Here is an 8783-nt window from a genome sequence, read left to right as displayed (position 1 = left end):
TTTTTTTTTGAGATGGAGTTTCTCTCCTGTTGCCCAGGCTGGAGTGCAATGGTGTAATGGTATAATTTTGGCTCATTGCAACCTCTGCTTCCCAGGTTCAAGTGATTCTCCTGCCTCAGCCTCCCAAGTAGCTGGGATTACAGGCGCCTGCCACCACACCCAGCTAATTTTTGTATTTTTAGTAGAGACAGGGTTTCATCACCTTGGCCAGGCTGGTCTTGAACTCCTGACCTCAGGTGACCCACCTGCCTTGGCCTTGCAAAGTGCTGGGATTAAAAGCGTTAGCCACCAAGCCCAGCTGTGTTGTCCTTTTTGATAAGCAGTGTCATTTAGAAGATTATATGCTGGAGAAAGAAGATCTGGGTTCAAGTCCTTTTCTAGCTTTGTGATTTGGAACAAGTTAATTACGATATCTAGTTACCATGAGATTAGTTATGCCAATCTCCTTATTTTATGGGTTAGAAAAAAACCCAGAAGCTCAGAAGAGTTTAATGACTTGTTCAAAGTTATATCATATGTTAAATATATAAATCTCCATTGAATAATATCACCTCTATCTTCCTCACAAAGCTTTTATGAGGCTCAAATAAGAAAATAAATATGAATATTCACCACAGTACTTGATGTGGATGCCAGAAACCCTTAATGTTCTTTTTCCCCATGAATAAAGCGGTAGTAATCAATCACACACACACACACACACACACCCACATATACAGCATAGTGCATAACACACATACATATAAGATTTATTTAAAATGACCTTGAGAAGAAAATTATTAACTCTGGGTCAGATGTGTTTATAAGCCCATTTCTGGGACCACATTCTGGGCTCTACCATATTGTATCTTGGGGTCATGCCTCTCTCACAACTGGAGAAAGGTGCTCCAAGCATCAATTCATAAAAGCTGTTACTAGCACACTATCTCTATCCTGTTTTTTTTCAAACAATACTATCTACCTTGCCTTTTCTGAGGGAGCACAGATGTATCTAATCAGGTTGATCAAAACAAGGGAAATTGCACTGGTATTTGGACCTGGGGTGCACAGCAAAGTGTCAAAGACTTACAGGACCAGGAAAACTTGTGACTTGGCTATTCCACTTATGATGTGGTTTTTGTATAAATGGCCTGCATTCATTTAAGGACAAACACCAGACAATCCTTCTCCCAGCTTCAGAATAGACTGAAAGTAGAGGAGAAGAGCAGAGAGAAATTTTGTTTCTTTGGTTTGGTTTTAGGAAATAATTTATAATATTTATATTCTAGGAGTTGCCCTAGAGAAATTAGAATTTTTTAATTAAAAATTTATTTTCCTCTTAGCTTCTTGCAATGTCCACATTACACAGTGCATTAAAGATATAAGGTCTTATTCCTATTTTAGCAATTCTCAATCAGATAATCTCAGAATGCTTGTTAAAACGCAGATCTTTTGTCTTTGGTCCAGATCAACTGATTTAGAATTACTTGCTTAGGTAGGTTAAGTAATTTCTTGGTGAAATTCTCATGTCCACTAGAATTTAGAAACCACTGCACATTCCCTTCTAGCATCTGAAATCACTTCTATTTTTATAGATAAAATAACCTGTTTTTCAGACTCTTCCATATTTGTAGCCTTTGGGTTCTAGATCTCTTTTAAGCTCACCAGGATCTAGTATTCAGACTAGGACTCAGCCAGTGAAATTAGATGGAGTAGAATGGAAATTCTACGTGTGCTTCCCATAATAAAGCTTCACTCTTCTCTCTTCCTGCTTCAACTTTCTCCACAAACACACAGCAGTAAAATATACCTATATTTAAAGTTCTATTCTTATGCACTACAGAACTTAAGAAACACTGCTCCCCTTGTGGTAGGTGCTGGACCAGCCAATGTTTTCGATTAGTAGGTGAGGCACATGAAGAGTTTGTGGTGAATGCATCAGTGGGAGGAAGAAAGGCATGAAATGAAGGATTGACATGATTGTGGTGCCTGGAGCCAGAGAGTTAGGTGCTGGTTCCAGCACCGATATTAACTGAGGGTGTGATTTGAGCTGAGTCATGCCTCTCTTTGGGCCACAGGGTGCTACCTTAGGGCTAGGCAGAATTCTTTAAGGCAGAGCTTCCTAACTTTTATGTAGTCTCACACTGGTGTGCCACAAATGGATTACAGGTGTGCTATGAATTACTGAGTTCTTCAGCTCTCAGAATGTGCCTCTAGCCAAGAGAAGCCTCATCAGAATCTTCTTGGGCACTGGTCTGAGCAGTGTAGGAGTCCAAGAACTACCCTCATAGTCCCTAGAGGAGGCAGTGGGCACCATGAGCCACATTTACCATGCATTTCTCCACTATAATGCCCTGAGTGTACGCAGCCAAGAAGGTAGGTTCTCTACTGCATGGGCATCTCAGCAGCCAGCCATCCTAGCCATTAGCACCACTAACCATCCTAGGTAAGGCCTGAGGATCAGTAGGGAGTTTGTGTACAGCTGCCCAGAAGCTTAGAGCTTAACCCAAGATGTGGCCAGTGGGGATGAGTGAGTGCAGAAACATGGTAGGGGTTTCTGGTCTGCCCAGCAACAAAGGATAGCCCAGAATCTGTTTCCACATATATCAGATTCACCTTCAGCCACTGGATAAAAAAGTCCATTTAGTGATTTCCATGCTAGCTGTAGGGCAACTGCTTTTACAACGCATATGCAATATACAAATTAGACCTTCGTTATTATTTTGGAATGCTAGATAGCATAAAAGTCTGAATTTAAATTACCTTTGCTCTATCATAAAAAGTTAAACATGAACTTGTCAGTATAAGAAAAGGATAAGCTATTAGGTTCTTTCATTTCAAATGTTGCAAACCTTCAAATAGTTGTAAACAACAGTTTTAATTTTTTAAAATTATCTTATTGTGGGAATGAAGGTTCTTGCTGATACACACCACTAGGAATTTGAAACAATCATCATTAAAAAGTCTTAATCAGAATTCTGCATAGCTATTTTGAATATGGTGTCTGTTGGTAAAAGGTATGTCAATGGTAGTAAGTTCAAATTTCTAATTTTTTAAAATTATTTTATTTGGAATCTTTATATAAATTTAATATTTGATATTTTCTAAACATCTTGCATTTTATTTTTCCCATGAGGACATAAATATAAAGAGTGACAAATTTTTTCACTGAGCTTTATTGATCTATTCCCAGATCACCCTCCAGTTTTTTTAGAGAAAACATTTGTATAGAACAAAAAGATTTTCTATGTGTGGAAGATGTGACAAAGATTGCATACAGTATTTTAGGGCAGTAGTCCTCAACTGGGGATGATTTTGCTTCCCAAAGGACTTTTGACAATGTCTGAAGACATTTTCTGGTTGTCACCATTGGGGAGCTACTTATGGCATCTAACAGGCAGAGACCAGGAATGCTGCTAAATACCCTACAATGCATAGGAAAATTCTCCATAAAAAGAATTATCAGACCCAAAATGTCAATAGTGCCAAAGATAGAAACTGTGTGTTCCAGAGCCTGTCCCCAAAGGTTCTTGTAGTAGTTGGAAATAATGGTTATGGCCAGAATGGTTATTGGATTGTGACTCATGTTGTTTTTCAACAACGCCCCTTCCTCTAGCCCCAACTCTGGATCTCATCATGACTACATTGGCTGGGATGGGTGGCCCAAAAGGCAGAGATCTGCACTGAAAATCTTTTCAAATCATTTCCTTCTCCTTACCGTTCAAATTCAAAAGGGGAATTCAAATTCCTTCAAATTTCTTTCGAAGTCGAAGCCATCCTGTTTTTTGGCATTAGTGTGCTACTTCTAAGACTAAACAAATCTTCCATATCCTTCCTTTCTGATGCACTCATCCTCTTGGTTGTTTTGTTTTGTTTTTTAACACGTCAGGATGATTCAAGTGACCAGGGATTAAACCAGTCTGGACAGCCATACTCCTTTATCAGTATGACTCCTACCACCCCTTCAGTCAATTTTTACAACAGATTCACATCTACTGTCTGGTACCAATAGCAGGTTTAATGGAGCATCAGACACTTTTATTTGTCCTAGGACTTAACTGAGGATAGGCAATTCTATTAATAAATATACTTGCATAGAAGAAAGATCAATAGATCTAGGGTCTTTGTTACATAAAATTAAGCAAGTTAATCAGTCATTGGGGCCTCACTTTGCTCATATAAAGGACTAGTAGTGACTAGAAGGCTGCTGATTTTCCCCCAACTTAAAATGAAAGAAAAGCACTGAAAATTTTGAAAAGCATGTCAGTATGAGGAAGTGCACACTTCCATGGTATTGACTCATTTTTAATGTATCATTTATACTGAAATGAGGAAGTTGGGTTTTACAGTTGGAATCAGGAACTAGTTTACATCCTCTGCAGGGTTTAGAGGCCCTGGAAGATTATGGTCATCAATGTGACCTGGATAGCACTTTAATGCTGGCAAAAACAACCCACCAATTTATTTGAGAAATACATATTAGGCCCCTAGTATGCTCTTTGTAAACAAATAGTACAATTTTTTTTTCTATTTTGCAGAGGAGAAAGCCGAAGCACCAGATGGTTAAAAGGACTGTTCAAGACAGCCCTGCAATTTTGACCAAAGAATAAAGCTGAAGGGTACTAGGGCAAGAGAGGAACTGTGTCCACAACAATTCATAATTCCAAATTCTCACTTCCGTGATTCGAATACTGAATGTGTACTCCTCTAGCTAAAAATACAGTTGTTTAAGTAAAATCATCATTATTTACTGTCTTGCTAAATTGTAGTGTTATTATTAACCAGAAACAACAGCTTAAGTCATTGTGTTTTAGAATACTTGATTATTATCCTGATTGTTTGAAAATGCTACCTGAAATTTTTCCTGGCACTTTTGAGTCATTCTCACCAGGTACACACATCTGGTGTTTCTCCATGACACAGTAGCCATTCCCCTTTAATTTCTTTCTTCTTCCTAACAGACACTGGAGTTGTAATATCAAACTTCCATTCATGATAAATATTTGAACTACGATGGAGACTGAGAGTCCAGGGAAGAAATTGTGTCTTGTTGATATGTACCTCAATAAAGAAACCTTCCTCTCCATCTTCTTCTTGGGGCAGCCTCACATCTAGTTCAGTTAGGAAGCCTGTAAATTCTGATCCATGTTTGGAGCCCTCTGAAACTTCAATGTGCATTAAACTCCCAAAACTTCCCAGTCTCTGAAGTTTCTTAATTGTTCAGCGTTCCCTACTTGAAAGGCAAAGGACCACATCCTCAGGTCTCCTTTTATTGCACTTACTCCTGACTTGAGTTCACTGATTAGGTATGTGGGTGTTTAGACAAAAGACAGAAAATTAGAAAGGTGTTTGGAGAACTGACTCCAGGTTCTGTACTGGTACTAAACGCTGCATGTTTGCAGTAGTTGACATTTTCAGTTTTTTCTATTTCTAGCCATAATGAGTGGTGGTATCTCATGGTGGTTTTAATTTGCATTTCATTGCTGATTGATGATTTTGATAATCTTTTCTAGGTCATATCTAATCATTGATGATTTTGATCATCTTTTCTAGGTCTTATCACCTATACATACAATGGTTTTGATGAAGTGCACTGAATATGTATATACATAGGGTCCTAGATTTCTTAACAATAGGGGTACATTTTGAGAAATGCATCATTAGGTGATTTCATCATTATGCAAACATTGTAAGTGAACCTACACAAACCTAAGTAGCATAGCCTACTTTACACCTTGGCTGTATGGTGTAGCCTATTGCTCCTAGGCTACAAACCTGTACAGCATGTTACTGTACTGAATCCTGTAGGCCATTGTAACACAATGGTAAGTATTTATGTAACTAAACAGAAAAGACACAACATTATAATTTCATAAGACCACTGTCATATATGTGGTCTTCAATTGACTGAACCATTATTAGGTAGCACATGAATGACTGTTTATATATATATATCACCTCTCTCTCTCTATATATATACACATACACACATATGTATAAGTATGTATATATATATGTGCATATAGGAATGTACACTTATGTGTATACATAGTATATTTTTTTTTGGTTAAATTTTTAACATGTATGAATGTATCCGTTTGGTATACATATATACGTATGTACACATAGCATACATGTGTGTATATAGGAAGAGAGTGAGTGGTTGTTAACATGGCCATACATTCTGTATACGAACATATATACATACACATATATTTACCACACATATAATGCCATATATGCGTTTATATATACACACATGTGTGGTATAATAATATAATACATGTATATATGTATACATGTGGTATGTATATAACGTATATATACTCCACATTACCCACACCACTATATATATCTATCTATATATACATATATGTGCTATATATGTTCATATAAGCATAGTTGATGTATACATAATATGCATACAATATACATACATATGTGCATTGTATATGTCTATATATGCAAATATGTATGATACATGTATAAGAATTTATTAACATACCCATTTATGTGTATATGTGGCTACATAGAGAATGCTATTATATTACATATGTATGTGTTATATGATTTGTGTGCATATATATATGTGTACATACTCATATATATGTATATGTGTATATATTTATATGTGTATGTATATATGTATATGTGTACATATATGTACATGTATTACATGTACCCCTGAACTTAAAATAAAAGTAAAAAAAAATTCTTATTATGAAGTTACAGTCATCAAGAACAGTATATGATATTGGCATTAAGATAGGCAAATCAGTGGATCAGAATAAGGGGTCCAGAAATATATACATATATATGTGTGTATACACACACTTACATGTATGTATGTGAGTGTATATATATACACACGTATTTATATACATAGAGAAAGATCGAGAGCATAAATGACTTGGTTAAACAACACAGAGAAAGTGCCTATAGATGACATAGTGAAAATGTATGATGGGCTTATTAAGGAATAAGAACACTGTGCATTCTAGAGCAAGGCATTATGTCAGTTAATAAAATCAAGGAAAAAGTTCTAAGACAAAACTTTTGTTAGTGAAGCAGATGACTGGAGAAAATATTTTTAAAAGCCATCCAGCAGAATGCCTCCTCATCCTGGAGGTTCCACTTCCTGCTTCTTCAACTGCTCTAACGTTTCTTCTCACCTAAAAAAAGTAGAATACAGTGTACAGTAACCTTTTAACCAAAACACAGCTTCACAGTTAGAGACTGAAAGCCTGGTTTTGTTGTTGCTGTTGTTTAACAGCTAATACAGGTGTCCTGGAGGAGCTACTGTGTTGCTCCGTTACCCTGAATACATTATTTTTTTCACTGTATTAACCCATTTATGATTGAGGTTGCAATTTTTTGAATTTTTGCACTCCAACCTTGGCGATGACCTTGAGCAGTAGGATATAAATAACTCCCGCATGCTTAGCGTTCCATTATTGGGTTAGTGGTATGTCATAATATTTGTTATTAATTACCTATGTGCAAGTAAGTGTAAGAAATTGATTGCTTATAAGCAGCATATAAGTGCAGAGTCAGGAATGATGGTGATGCCAAACAACCACAGATTGTCCAACTGGGTGGCTGAGATAGAGACACTTTTGCTTTCTGATGTCTCAATGTACACAAACTTTGTTTCATGCACAGAAGTATTAAATATATTGTATAAAATTGCCACAAAGCTATGTGTATGAGACACATATAAGACATAAATGAATTTCATGTTTAGACTTGGGGTCCACCCTCAAGATATCTCATTATATATGTGCAAATATTCCAAAAGCTGAAAAATCTAACAGAAACACTTCTGGTCCCAAGCATTTTGGATAAGGAATACTCAATTTCTATATTTAATCAAGTATTTTATCATTGCAAAACATATTCTGTTAGCCTGTAGATTGTCTTTTCATTCACTTTAGAGTGTTTTTTTAAGGATTACAACTTTTAAATTTTGATGAAGTCCAAATGTTTAATTTTTTTCTTTGGTGAATTGCGTTTTTGATGTCATATCTAAGAAGGTTTTGCCTAACCCAAAGTCACACAAGTTTCCTATGTTCTAGAGATTTCATAGCTTTAGGTTTTAAATTTAAATTCATTTTTGTTTATTCTACAAATTATGAATCAAGCTTCATTTTCTTGCACACAACTATTCATTTTTTCCAGCACTATTTGCTGAAAAGATCATCCTTTCTCCATAGACTTTCCTTTGTACCTTCACTAAAAATCAGTTCTCTCTCTCTCTGTCTCTCACTCTCTACATATATGTGTGTGTGTGTGTGTGTGTGTGTGTGTGTGTGTGTGTGTGTAGCTTATTTTTGGTCCCTCTATTGTGATCCACTGATTTACTTGTCTATCTTAATGCCAATATCATATACTGTTTTGATGACAGTAATTTTATAAGAAGTCATTTTTTTAACTTTTATTTTAAGTTCAGGGATACATGCACAATTTTGTCACATAGGTACACTCGTGTCATGGGGGTTTGTTGTACAGATTATTTCATCACCCAGGTATTAAGTCTAACACCCATTAGTTGTTTTTCCTGCTCCTCTCCCTAGCCCCACTTTCTACCCTCAGGTAGGCTCCAGGGTGAGCTGTTCCCCTCTATGTGTCCATGTGTTCTCCTCATTTAGCTCCCACTTATAAGTGAGAACATGAAGTATTTGATTTTCTGTTCCTGAGTTAGTTTGCTAAGGTTGATGGCCTCCAGCTCTATCCATGTTCTTGCAAAGGACATGATCTCATTCTTTTTATGGCTGCATAGTATTCCACGCTGTGTACGTACCACA

The sequence above is a fragment of the Rhinopithecus bieti genome, unplaced genomic scaffold, assembly GCF_001698545.2.
Source record: "Rhinopithecus bieti isolate Rb0 unplaced genomic scaffold, ASM169854v2 scaffold_6380, whole genome shotgun sequence".
Classification (NCBI taxonomy): domain Eukaryota; kingdom Metazoa; phylum Chordata; class Mammalia; order Primates; family Cercopithecidae; genus Rhinopithecus; species Rhinopithecus bieti.
Note: the sequence above shows the minus strand (reverse complement) of the source record.